Source organism: Salminus brasiliensis, chromosome 10 (assembly GCF_030463535.1).
Source record: "Salminus brasiliensis chromosome 10, fSalBra1.hap2, whole genome shotgun sequence".
Classification (NCBI taxonomy): Eukaryota; Metazoa; Chordata; class Actinopteri; order Characiformes; family Bryconidae; genus Salminus; species Salminus brasiliensis.
The window spans coordinates 694,178-708,813 of NC_132887.1; the positions used below are offsets into that span (position 1 = coordinate 694,178).

General features: G+C 41.5%; 1 protein-coding gene across 1 annotated transcript in view; it reads left to right on the top strand.

Annotated features, from left to right (window-relative positions):
* The first annotated feature begins 5,405 nt into the window (after nucleotides 1-5,405).
* stmn4l (stathmin-like 4, like) overlaps nucleotides 5,406-14,636 on the top strand; it is a 111,369-nt gene continuing 102,138 nt past the window's right edge. The window contains exon 1 of the mRNA XM_072688942.1: nucleotides 5,406-5,410. The gene's annotated coding sequence lies outside the window, so the exon portion shown is untranslated. The remainder of the gene's footprint in view (nucleotides 5,411-14,636) is intronic.

Consider the following 14,636-nt stretch of genomic DNA (forward strand, 5'->3'; position numbering starts at 1 on the left):
ACAGTACGCTATTGCGAAACCTTTGAAAGCTGTGGGTCCCCAAACCCTTGACAGGCAGCGTAGATGTTTTTGTTGGTTCGAGTTAAACTGCAGGGGGAACCTGTGTCAATCACAGCGAAAACATTTGACTGTCCACAGAAAATCAATCATCTGTGGTCAGTGCTGCGTCGACTGCCTGCCCAAATACCTCGGGCCCAACTCTACGGAAATCTCAGAGGAAATCTGACACAATTACACTGCAGCTTCAAACATTTCCAAATGTCCCCTCAGTGCTTTAAAATGATCTCAACTTTGATTAATTTCCAATTTAACCAACAACTACTCACACTGTGTGTGTGTGTGTGCTCCACATTTCCAGTGTAGATGAGATTCCTCTAGCTGCAAGTTTAACATTTAGACCCTACAGTACAGAACTGTCCCGTCACATTTCACAGTCTTTAACCTATAAGCCCCTTCCCCAGCTGAGTAGATCTAAGCCGTGTCTGAAACTATGCCCTATTGACTTTCCCCTACATGGAAAAATCCAGAGCACTATATAGAGCACTATTATAGGAAACAGAATTCCAGGTAGTGAACGACTTTGGACATCTGGATCTATCGGCACCATGCTGCTTAATGCCAGGCATGGACTAGAGGTATAATAAAGCCCCCCAGCATTGAGGAGCTGTGGAGCAGTGGAAGAACTGTGTTCTCTGGAATGATGGTGGAGGAGCTCCATCCAGTACTTTTGGGATGAGATGGTGAGTTTTGTCCATATAGTATAATAGCATGACACAAAAACCAAGAAGGTCCCAGCGGATACAGTGCTAATGCTAAGGCTGTGCTAATAACCAATGGCTAACTTTTTGTAACTAAGAAGTTCAGCGGCGGTGCTAATTAGTGGTGTAGGTCATTCAGTGATCCATACGGATTGTATTAAAAGTCACTAATACAAATTAACAAACAAACCAATACAATACAAACAAAGACTGTGTCCAAATAAAAGTCACTAATACAAATAAACAAACAAACCGTGTCAAATGTACATTCCCATTTAAGGTAAAGGCAGACGCTCTTCTCCAGAGCGACTTACAAAAGTGCTCCCTCAAGCTAGATGCTGTCAGATACAAATGTCAGTATGGATACCACAATACTCAACACACTCTACACTCTGATGAAGGACTCCTGGAAGAGATGAGTCTACGTTTGGTGTCAGACGGTGGGAAAGAAGGGATGAGTTGAGTGTCATCAGCGTAGGAGTGGTAAGAGATCCCATGAGAAGATATTACTTCACCAGGAGAGCCGGTGTAGAGCGAGAAGAGAAGAGGACCGAGCACAGAGCCTTGTGGAACGCCAGTGGAGAGACTACAAGGAGCAGACGTGTCCCCCTGCCATGTTACCTGGTATGAGCACACCATCGTCATAGTGATGCTGATGCTTCTAGTTTCTCTTTGAAGAAGAATGATTTCTTTAATATTAAAACTGATACAAATGAACAAACCATGTCAAAACAAAAGTCAGTAATACAAATAAACAAATAGATCATGCCAAAATCATGTCATTAAAACAAATGAACAAACCAACTGTATCAAAATAAAAGTCATTAATGCCAACTAAGCAAACAGATGTGTCAAAATAAAGATCACTAATACAAACGAACAAATAGACTGTGCAAAAAATTACACTAACAAACAAACATTTTTAAAGTCACTAAAATCACTAAAATAAGCCAGCAAATAGATAATAACAACATAAAAGTCATTAAAACAAATTAGCAAACAAACTGTATCCAAATAAGCCACTTATACAAATGAACAAACAGACTATGCAAAATAAAAGTCCCTAATATTAAAAAAGCAGTAATACTAAATGGTTTCAGGCTGAAAGCTAAACTCATGTTAAATGTTAAAGCTAAAATGTTAATGCTGAGTTTACAGCACACTGAAACTAGTGCATACTGTAGCAGCCGGTTAGAGTCATCTGCAAGATTTAGCAGATTTATTCAATAACTGACCCTGAAGGAGTTTAAAATGCTGGACAGGAAACACCAGGATGACAATGAGGTGCAGTGATGCTCTTTTTGGCAGTGTGTGTGACAGTGTGAGATGGTGTGTGTGTGTGTGTGTGTGTGATGTGTGTGTGTGTGTGATGTGTGTGTGAGGTGTGTGCACGCAGTGATTAATACTAAGTGGATGCATACGCTATGTACCAGTGCAGTGGTGAGCGTTTGCAGCTGAGCGCTTCCTCAACTGGCATGTTTTTGGCATGAAAGCCTGAGCAAAAATACACAGCTAGCCAACACACACACACACACACACACACACACACACACACACACCAAAACAAGGCCAAAAGAAATGTGATGCTTGTTTCTTTGCATGCATATTAATTAGTGGAATTTAATCTGCAATATCAAACTTAATTACAGTTAATTACAGTTTGTTTACAGAGCAGCTGAGCAGCTTCAGCCAGCTGCAGCCAGTCCACAACCTCAGCTCTGATTCTGTGGAACTGCCTGTGTCTAATGTTCATACACACACCTTTAGCAGATTATTGTAGTTTATTAATTACATTATGCTGCTTAAATTCCAATATGTCTAATATAATAATCTGTGTTGTAACCAGTTCTCCAGACAGGGATTATGCCCAGTTCTGCACTACAGCCTTTTAATGGAGATTTTCCATGAAAGGAACATATATATTTATACCTTTTAGAAGAAAGGGAATTTTATTTCAGGTAGCACAAATAAACAAACACAGATATACTCTGATATACTCTGATAGACTACTCCACTGCCACATTTACTGTGAAATTTACATTTTCATACATTTGTAAACATTTGTTTTTCATTTTTACACAGTCAAATCCATACACACACTTAGATTATTCATTCAGTGGTGCTGAAAGATCCAAAACAGGGTAGCTTATCAGTGCCCAAATGAAAAGGGTTTGATTGACAGCACTCAGTGTGCTGTGTGTGACTAACACACAGTACAATGGTGAAATCCCAGGAGCTCAGTGCGGATCTGGGAAGGATGATCGCAGATTTACAAAGTCAGGAACATCTCTTACAGCCATTTCTAAACAACGGCATCTTTCAAGATCATCCGTTCTTCATTATTGGGAGGTGGAGCCACTTTACCACGGTCAGACCCAACCTGTCCTGTAACCCTGACCAACCTCACAAATCGACCTACTTACTTATCTGTCTCTCTGTCTGTACATCTATCTATACATCTGTCTATCTGTCTATCTATCTATCTATACATCTGTCTATCTGTCTATCTGTCTATCTATCTATCTGTCTATCTGTCTATCTATCTATCTATCTATCTATCTATCTATCTATCTATCTATCTGTCTGTCTGTCTTTTTATCTGACTGTCTTTTTTATCTATCTATCTGTCTGTCTGTCTGTGTATTTATCTGTCTGTCGGTCTGTCTTTTTATCTGTCTCTCTGTCTGTACATCTATCTATACATCTGTCTATCTGTCTATCTATCTATCTATCTGTCTATCTGTCTATCTATCTATCTATCTATCTATCTATCTATCTGTCTATCTATCTATCTGTCTATCTATCTATCTGTCTATCTGTCTATCTATCTATCTGTCTGTCTGTCTGTCTTTTTATCTGACTGTCTTTTTTATCTATCTATCTGTCTGTCTGTCTGTCTGTGTATTTATCTGTCTGTCGGTCTGTCTTTTTATCTGTCTGTCTGTCTGTCTGTCTGTCTTTTTATCTGACTGTCTTTTTTATCTATCTATCTGTCTGTCGGTCTGTGTATTTATCTGTCTGTCGGTCTGTTTTTTATCTGTCTGTCTGTCTTTGTATCTATCTGTCTGTTTGTCTGTCTGTTTGTCTGTCTGTCTTTTTATCTGTCTGTCTTTTTATCTGTCTGTCTTTTTATCTGTCCGTCTTTTTTATCTATCTGTCTGTCTGTGTATTTATCTGTCTGTCGGTCTGTCTTTTTATCTGTCTGTCTATTTGTGTATCTGTCTGTTTTTGTATTTATCTGTCTCTCTGTCTGTCTATCTGTTTGTCTGTCTGTCTATCTGTCTGTCTGCATCATCTGGAGGTGGCTTTCTGCTACACTGTGCTTCAGCAGCTCCTTTTGTTCTGTTGGGCTGACAGTGGAGTTACTTCCTCAGTGCTGTTACTAAACCCCTTCATTCGGAGGGCTTTAAAACAGGGCTGGATTCCTCTGCCAAGAAAAGTATTCAGCCTGGTCTCGGGTGATCCGCTGTAATACTAAACACACTCCGACTAGCCCTCATCTGCAATGGTGACATCATTCAGCGCTCGCGTTGGCTCATCATGGTTGAAAGGGGGTTTAATTAAACCACCCCTAATGGACGTAGGGAGCATGAGGGGTTTATGTTTTGGCGCCAGAGTTCTCTCTTAAAGGAGGCTGTTTATCTGCAGCTGCGTTCGCTGCTCCACATTATGAGCTAATAGTAAAGTCAGGATTAAAGGTTCTCTTTCAGAGGATTTCAGGTGCAATTAAAACTGCATCATCACACACTCTCCTCAAACCATACGCTGTGAAAGACCTGATTTCTGTGTGGTTTCTGGCACAGTATGACTGTGTGACTGTGTGTTATCTAGAACATGCAGTAGAACACATTGACATAGAAGTATTGATACAGACTCCTGCACGTCATCTCATGTCTGTAAATTACAGTGAGTCGTACAGCATCAGAACCCACATCACCCACAACAGACCAGCTCAGCTTCTTCAGTGACAAACGTGAAGGCCATGCTCTCAAAAACCCAGCAGTGAGATCATAAGTGGGCGATCGATCAGACACAGGAGTCCTTCATCTACCTCACTCTCTACTGAAGGTCATCCTTCACTTCTGAGCAAACAGAGAGAAAGCTGACCTGGGGAGAGTAAACAGAATCAGCGCTGTAATCCAGACCAGCAAACATCAGGCCGGGAGAGTTCACGGCTGAGCTAGCGGACTGTCAACAGAGCGCGAAAGAGGAACCCGAGTAAACGGGCTGAGTGATGTTTACTAGCATTCAGAGAGTGATGGAATGAAAGAGGATCTTTTGGAATGGCTTAAAACGCTGCTGTTATGTGGAGTTTGCTTTAGCAGTGATCATCCTCCTTTAAGCGTGTTGAGCTCCAGTGGTGGTGTGTTAGCGGCAGTTTGGGAAGATGTGGTGGAGCTTCTTCACGTGTCTCAGAGGAAGACTCTGCTGGCCTTCACCCTCCCAGCACTGATAGTTGTATGATGAGGGTTTTAGATAGATAACTTTGGGTAAAATACATGTTAATAAGGTAATCCACAAAAACTGCAGAGCATGTCAATGTGGCTTCCAAAAATCCTGTCAAAAGCTAAGTGTATAAAAAGTGAAAGTAAAAGCACCCAGATATACAGGCCGAGCCCCTGCCTGATAGAACAGGCAGAGTCATGACTCTACTTTTTAATCACTAACAGGGTGAACATTAGTCTGTTGGAGTTTACGGCCCAGCTGAGGCCGGTGGTGGCTGTGGTCCATCACACAAGTTTGGATAAAGTCATCAGCGTCATCCCGCAGAGGTATGAGGGCAAGATTAAAAGACGGGGGTCAGAACTTGGCCATGACTCATTTGCTTTCTGGGTTATACTCCAACAATTAGCTTGAAGCCACACACTCTCTTCGCAAAGCATGTGGAGGTGCTGCGTAATCTCCAATAGACTGGTTATGCAGTTTCCGCCACTGCAGAATGATCTCTCCTTAACCTGGATCTGTTTTTATTGCTCTGATGAAGTTAAACTCCTGTATGGTGGCGTGTCTTCGAGTGAATCAAGGAGAGTCTCTGAGCCAGCTAAGCATTTTCTTTGTCCAAGGTGGTTGGGAGTGATTGGAGTGGAGATTAAACATTGCTTAATGTGACCCAGAAATGCAGAGTGACATCATCAAAAAAAAGTGGGACAAAAGTATTGGGACACCTGCTCATTCCCCGTTTCTTCTGAAATCAAGACCATTAAAAGAGCTGGTCCTGCTGTTGTTGGAGTAACGGTCTCTACTGTCCAGAGAAGAAGACTTTCTACTAGATTTTGGAGAAGAGCATTGCTGTGAGGGTTTGATTGCATTCAGCCACAAGAGCATTAGTGAGGTCAGGATGTTGGACCTGGACATGTTGACATCCATCATTCCAGAGAACACAGTTCTTCCACTGCTCCACAGCTCCTCAATGCTGGGGGGCTTTATACCCCTCTAGCCCACGCCTGGCATTAGGCAGCATGGAGCCAATAGGGTCATGATGTTGATCTGCTCCAGAGAGTCCTATTCTATTGGCAGTACTTCTTCTCTACAGGGACTAGACAAGCTGTGTGTGTGCATTTAGACATCTGTGCAGCTATGGGTGCAACTGAAAGTAGCTGAATGTATTTATTAGAAGGGGTGTCCATAAACCTGGACATAAATTTGGACATATAGCATATTTAGATGAAAGGAAAATTGTAAATGATATAATCTGATGGATTGTGGTTAATATCAGCAGGATAAAATAAGAGGTTCTTCCTGATTTCAGCAGGGTTCTGCCTGAAGATCTGATATTTGGTTTTAAGACTGATATATAAACAATGACATTTGTCCTCTTTAAATAACCCCTCAACATAGTCCACCATAGTCATTTGTTTGGCCACTATATATAAGGGCTGGATTCCTGGACTGAACTGGACTGCAATGCCAGTGGCGTTTCACTGTCAGTCTAGGTTTTAGGCTTAATCTGGGTCTGGAAAACTGACCCCAGTATCAATGACTTCTTTATGAGAAGGTGTGACCAGAACTTCACTTAAACATCAGAGCCATCAACACGTTCCGGCCGAGACCATAGATTTACAAGGGCTTTAAAATGAGCAGTGTGTTTAAAAACACAGGCTTTAATCTGACCTGTAAATCGGAGGCCTACTCTGAGCTGAGGAGAGGATGGGGTTAAAGGAGAAGCAGAAAGCTGGGTTTAGTTTATGTGAGTGGAGCTGAGGTCATCACTATGAGCTCTGAGCTGAATGTAAACACTGGAGCGGCGCTGGAGATCAGAAACAGCACAGAGCTGCTGATATCCTTCCATTAGGCCTGGTGACACTGAGCAGGAGGCAGAATGACCCATTTATATCTCAGCGTACACATGAGTATCTCATTTACCTCAAAGCTCCAGGCTGCTGCTCGGCCTCAGGGCTCTGTCTGGGCGGTTGTGAGAGTCATTCTCACCCCTAAAGGGTTTCATTTGGGTTCGCAAGAAAGCTGCAAAGCTTAAAGTTAGTCACTTACATGTTCTCAGTAACCATTTAAAGCCTGAACCATCAAATTATTGACAGTGAATTTAAATTCTTTATAACTGGAGTGTTTGATCTTACAACCCATTACTTAAAAAAATAATAATAAAGATTTGCTTATATATATTCTTAGACTCTAGAAATCTATATGTATTTTTCTAGTGCATGCAGTGCACATATAATCCACAAGGGAGCAGACAATATGTAGCTGATTATATTGTTTGTTATTGATTATTTTTATTATATTATTGTTATTATTTATATATTTAAATGTAATAATCCACATAACAGTCCAGCCAAATTTGACCTTGTGTTTCAAGAATGCTTTAGTAATGGTTCAGGAAATTGGAGGATTTGGAAGCCAAATGTGAACACCACAGAGTGGTTTCCAACGTGTTAGTAGACTGGGAGGTGCAAAGTTAGCAGGAGGTTAATAGAAAGATAAATGAACAGTCAGAGATGAGATTTTTTACTTTCTGCAAACTGAGAGTTAAATCCACCAGCTCATCTGTTAGCAGTTAAAGCTGCTCACCTTGAGAAGAGCGGGGCTCTAAAAGAAGACCTACCGTCGCCCAACACAAGACTAAACACTGCCAGAACAAATATACATGTTCACCTCAGTGTCTTGAGCGTGTTCATATAGTGCAGAAGAGGAGGACCTTCAGCACTTCAGCAGAGCAAATACTGTGGCTGAGTCAGGGTCAAATGAGTGGACCTACAGCACCCCCCCCCACCCCGACTGAATTTAACAGCCACAGTGACTTCATAATCATGCCAGGATCTCTCTTTACAGATGACTAATTCACTGAGGCAGGAGTGACCCATAATTACAGTCTTTTCAGACAACTTTTCAGGCAAATCCAAGTCCAGCTCATAAACACTGCTTACAGCTAAAAATCTGTCAACTCTTGGCTTCTAGTTCTGAGATGTTCTTAGGCCACCTTCCTGCAGAACTTTTTCAAGGTCTGTTCACATATTTCTGATAGTGCTTAGGTCAGGGATCTGCGAGGACTCTTCAGGTACTCCATGGAGTGTTTTGGATCATTATCCTGTGGTAGAAGCCACCCTGTGTTCACCTTCAGCCTTTTATAACAGCTGGTTTGAAATTTGCATCCAGGATTTGCTGGATTTGTGGAATCCATTCTTCCCTGTACAATATTGTACAATGTCACTGGCAGCAACACAACCCCACAGCATGATGCATCTACCCCATGCTTCACAGTTGGGAGGGTGTTCTTTTCACAGAATGCTGTTTCTTCTTTGACATGTAGTTATGATGAAATAATGTAAGGTTTCCTTCTTCCATGAAGATTATATTTGTACAATCAATGCAGCACAGTAAAACAGTGCACCCTACCCTTGGCAGTTATATGGGGTTGAATTGCCCCTCACACCAGCATACCAGCAGCTCTCTTCAAGAGTTTTCTAGGCCTTCCAGATCTGAGCTTTCTTAATAACAGTCTCAATTCAGAACTCCTGGCTTTGACACATTTTTAGATTCTATAAAAGGGACATGTCCGGGAAGAAGAAGATGTCTGGTCATCCTATCACAGCAGTGTTCTAAATGTCCAGAGTTGACTACAAGGAAACTTTAATATTTTCCCTATTATATCATTGTAGTCATATCACATAACTGCTAACTGCTGCCATCATTGCCATAGAAAGCAACAGAGCTAATGAAGAGATGGAGAGGACAAAAAGGTAAACTTGTCAAGTTGGGTATTTAGCAAATATATCCTACGTTGACTTCTTTTCTCTGATTGAGGAATTATTTGTAAGAGTGTGTGAAACTACCTCCACCATGTTTGGAATCTGTACTTTAGCCTGGCTAGCTCTCACTGTGAGTTGTAGCAGATCTGCTTCCAAACAATGCTCTATTACATCACCAAGAGGAGATTCAGATAATATAGTAGTGAATTCACGCTGCTTATTGGTATAATAAGTATACACTTCCATTACTTGTTGTCTACTTACTCATCTACTACTACTAGTAGTATTATTAGTAGTAAGCTAGTATTAGGGGTACAGCAGTAGGGTATTATTAGTACTAGTAGTAGTAGGCTGTGTTCAAACATCATTTGTTGTGAATGTATATCAGAGGTTTCCCATTGTTTACTTTAAGGGTCTGATTTCCTATGACTTACACACACACTCATAAAATCAAAGACTTTTACAATATAATTTAAGACTACACAAAACAGGACTTCTGTCGATGCGAGGCTAAGAAATATACTGCTGTTCTACAAAATGCGTCTAGAAGATCAATAATAAATGAAGCACTGGTTTTAATGGCAGATTTAACCTCTCTCATTAGTTCAGACTCACAGAAGTTTAAAAGAAGCCCCCGTAAACCCAGCAGGAAACACACTGAACGCTTCCATTTATCCTCGAAACCAGGCGTGCAGAGCTTCCGGACCACAGCTGGACCCCCTCTTTATAACACCGTCATCTGTTTGATCCAGGCATGGGTTAAAGGCTGACAAAAAGCTTTGTTCACAGGGATCTACAGCTGCACTGTAATTAAAGGCAGAAGGGTTCAGAGGTACGACCCATCAGTCCAATAGGAGCGCTTCAGACAGGTGATACTGGAAGCAAGAGTGACAGTAAAACATTTATTCTCAATATTAAAGAAATGGCAGCTCTTTAATCTGCAGTTAGGAGTGGGAGGGTCAGTATCCGGCTTTTAGAGAGCAACTCACACCTCACACACTCACAACCTCAGCTCACACTCCTTCTTTCCACTGGACGGATTTGCTGGAAGAGAAAGTTGATCATTTCCCTTTTGCTCTGCTTTACTGTAGATCACTCCTCTCACTCTGGAGCTGCTTTACTGTAGATCACTCCTCTCACTCTGGAGCTGCTTTACTGTAGATCACTCCTCTCACTCTGGAGCTGCTTTACTGTAGATCACTCCTCTCACTCTGGAGCTGCTTTACTGTTGATCACTCCTCTCACTCTGGAGCTGCTTTACTGTAGATCACTCCTCTCACTCTAGAGCTGCTCTACTGTAGATCACTCCTCTCACTCTGGAGCTGCTCTACTGTAGATCACTCCTCTCACTCTGGAGCTGCTCTTATGTAAAACAATCCTCTCACTCTAGAGCTGCTTTACTGTAGATCACTCCTCTCACTCTGGAGCTGCTTTACTGTAGATCACTCCTCTCACTCTGGAGCTGCTCTATTGTAGATCACTCCTCTCACTCTGGAGCTGCTCTACTGTAGATCACTCCTCTCACTCTGGAGCTACTTTACTGTTGATCACTCCTCTCACTCTGGAGCTGCTCTACTGTAGATCACTCTTCTCACTCTGGAGCTGCTTTACTGTTGATCACTCCTCTCACTCTGGAGCTGCTCTACTGTAGATCACTCTTCTCACTCTGGAGCTGCTTTACTGTAGATCACTCCTCTCACTCTGGAGCTGCTCTTATGTAAAACAATCCTCTCACTCTGAAGCTATTTTACTGTATATCTCTCCTCTCACTCTAGAGATACTTCACTGTAGATCACTCCTCTCACTTTGGAGATATTTTACTGTGGATCACTCCTCTTACTCTGGAGCTGCTTCACTTCACTACTCCTGCAAAAACACTCAATGTGGATGATGATCATAATCACCCCAGTAAGAAGCTAAGATGGATTTAATGATCTAATGTAAACTGAGCAGAGATGGTTCTGCTGCTCGGCCAATCAGATTATGCATAGTTATAGATCGAGGGGAGGACTGAGAAGTTAAATAAGGGTAATTCAGCTCTTCTGGAACTTCTGTATTTATTATTTTTGCTGCATTTGGGATATTCAACCCCTCTGGCAATTATTGCTACACCTTATTATTGGATGTGGACCGCACTGTATAACCAGTACCACCAGCGCAGCTGTGTAGCAATAAAGAATACTACAAATTCCAGAGTTGTAAAGTAGTGCGGGACTATTCAACAGTTTTAAACAAGAAATCAAGTGTGTCACTGCTTTGTTGAGTTTATGAATGAAGCACCATCTTTCCTATACATCAGTGCTAATACACACCTCTAAACTTCCCTATCCCCCCCCCCCTCAGAATTAAACACGACCCTGTTCCTCCCTGAGCTGTTTTCCAGCCTGACTAAAATAAGCTCCCTTCTCCTAATCGTGAACACGGGCTTATCTGGTTTTATCAGCTAGTTTGGGCTGCAGGCCCGGCCGTGTACACACAGCCCGAGGCCCTGGGGGAGCTGATAACTTCCAGATGGAGTTTCTGAACTGCTCTACACTAAGGCCTTCATCTCTCAGCTCCAGCTTTAGTAAGAACTGTCTGCAAGAGGGTCTGCTGCAGAGGCTGGAGTCACTTTAAAGTGATAGTTTAATGGAAAAGTGGTTTTCTTTAGACTGTTGATCACCCAGGAGACTGCAGATGTCTAAGGTTTCTGTATCTTAGCAAAAGCTACCAGGTAATAGAAACCTGGAAACTTAGAAATAGAAACTTATGTACATTAATTATTGTGCTAGCACTAGCTGTGTGATGACATCATTACACACTCTTCTCAAACTGACTATGTGACAAAAGCTTGGACATCATGATCAAAATGTGTGAGTAGAAGATGAACTGATCACCAAAAGAGAAAAAGTTCAGATTACTTACTAGGATTAGGTTAAGATTAGTGCATCATTTATGTACAATTTTAGAAATACAATAAAAGTTTGAGGACTCAACAGATTCGAGCTCTCAGGTAGATTTACCCAGATCTCGGAGCTTAATTAGCTTGTTAGGGCTGTGGCTTATTTACAGTCATCATTAAGAAAGACCAGGTGATGTACATTTCAGCTTTATACAAACTCCTCAAACCTCGTCCCAACAATCAGCAGCTGCCGAACACTCTTAACATTACCATTACCTCTTAACATTACCATAACTGATGCCCACAGAGCAGGAGGAGAGTGTTGTGAGGACCTGTTTCCTCAGTTCCTAATGGTATTAAGAAATAGCAGATAACAGGAGCAATAGAGGTCAAGCTGAGGTCCAGGAAAACCAAGAAGACCAAGAAAACATTCAAAGAAAACTGCTTGTAAGATTGCTGCTAGAAAGGCACATTTAGAACCCCTGTTTAACTGGAAAACTTGAAAAGTATGTTTGGAGAAAACTGGGTTTATAATTTTAATGTAAAGAACCCCTCTCCAACTGTTAAACATGGGGGTGGATGTATCATGCTTTGGGCTTGTGCTGCAGGGAAGAATGGATTCAGTCAAACACTAAAACACCAGCAAATACCGGAATCAAAACATCTCATCTGTAAAAAAAAAGCTGAAGATGAAAGAAGGAGAAGCTTCTACAGCAGATAATGATCCTAAACACACCTCAACATCCACAACATCTCTCAGGCTCCAGCTGCTGATGGCGAAGCAGCATAAACTTCCCCTCGCTGTCTTCAAACCCAGACTGAAGACCCTCCTCTTCTGAGAGGACTTGGGTGAAGAGTAGAGTATTATGGTCCTTATATTGACTTGTGTTTAGTAGAGTCTAAGATTTTTAGAATTTTAGTCTATTTAAACCAGCTGAGGTTCTTCTTCAGTAAACATTGAAGCTCTTCTGTAAGAACTCTGGAGAAGAGCGTCTGATAAATGCTGTGAATGTAAATGCTTTGCTGCAGCCGAGCTTCCCATCTCTATGCTTCATGCAGTGTAAGATCAGTTACCCGGAGAAAAACCCGACTCAAGACTCACTTAGAATTGAGGTCAAGTTTAGAGAGTCCTGTTAAAATGATGGTCTGTGGTAATCGACTGTACGCCACAGACACAGCAGACAGAGATAAAACACTGGAGTTCTTTAAATCCTGGCAGAGTGCAGTAAATATTGAGCTGAAGAGACCTTCCTGTAAAGGACTGAGCTCGTCTGTTAAAAATCCATCTCTTCCGTCCCATAAACAGCATCAGACTGTAAAATATAGGCGAAAGTATGCATGCCAGCAATTTCATCCTACACTGGAACGGAGAGGCCTATAAAATGGAAAAGAGCCATCCCGGCTGGCCGGGAGTTTGGGCTCAGTGTTTTTGGGAATCCTCCTCAGAATCTGCTGCACAAACACTCGGCTCTGGAGTCGGGTTTCAGGGCCTTAATTTAATCTCCTGTCAGTCCTCCAACCGAGTCCCTGCTAATTCACTCAGGATGTCTGCAGGTCCTGCAGCTTTAGCTCCATCTGTATGGCCAAACGGGCGAAAAGGAAGAAACATGGGCATGTCCCTGGTAATTAAAACCTCATTACACTCAGGTAATGAATTTCTGTTCGCTGGTGTTTGATATTCTGGTATTTATGGTTTTCTATATTCTCTCTTTTTTCTGCTCTAATAGCAGATTTCCACCACATGAGAGGAGATTTATTGGTTTTTACAGTGTAACTCGATTCCCATCCCGACATGAGGTGCTAAGTAAGGAACAAGCACCCCTACTGGTTAAAGAGGCGTGGCAGATTTAGTGTGTTTTCTTTACGCTACTGTCTCCATGATGTGAACACTGCAGAACAGCTCTGCCGAGAGGATATGACAAAAAGTATGAATGGTGAATGAACTTTTATTATTACTGCTAATATTTAGACTTATTGAAAATTGCAGAATTAATACAATATTTACATTTATCTGATGCTCTCACCTGACTTACAAGGTTACTTGTATTACACAGGTAAGCCAATGTAGTGTTAGGAGTCTGGCCCAAGGACTCTTAATGGTGTAGCACAGCATAGTCACCCAGACCAGGAATCGAACCCCAGTCTGCCACGTAGTGTTTTAGCTCACTGGCAGGTAGTGGTGTTATCTGTTACGCCACACCAACCACCAATATAAAAACTAAATAAAATAAAATAAAAGGTTGGGGAGGGGTTTACTGGCAACATCATGCGCCAATGGAGCTGCAGTCTGGGGAGCTTCCAGACCTTCCATCATCCAGATATGAATAATAACACCATTATTATATGCCATATTGTTATATATTATTATATACCATACATTTTTTATTATTCTTTTTTAGTTTTATTTTAAGTTTTATTTGATTTTTTATTTGAGAAACAGTCAGAACATCACAGTCTGGTTCTTGTCAAAGTGTCTCAGATTCTTACGCTTGTCCATTTCTCCTGCTTCATCACCTTCATCACCTTCAAGACCTGACTGTTCACTCACTGAGTGATATGTAGATCTACCCCTAACAGGAGACACTGGACCCAGATCACCAGTGCTCTTCACTTCAGCTGTTATGGCTTATTACTGGGTGTTTGTGTGTGCATTAAATATATTATTAAAAAGAATAAAAATAACAGCAATGAAATAATTATGAAGTAAAATAACACAACCAACCGACCAACTCTGTAAACCGAATAGAATAAAATAAAGGATTACTTTTTTAAAAAAGGAAAATAATGGCAGAA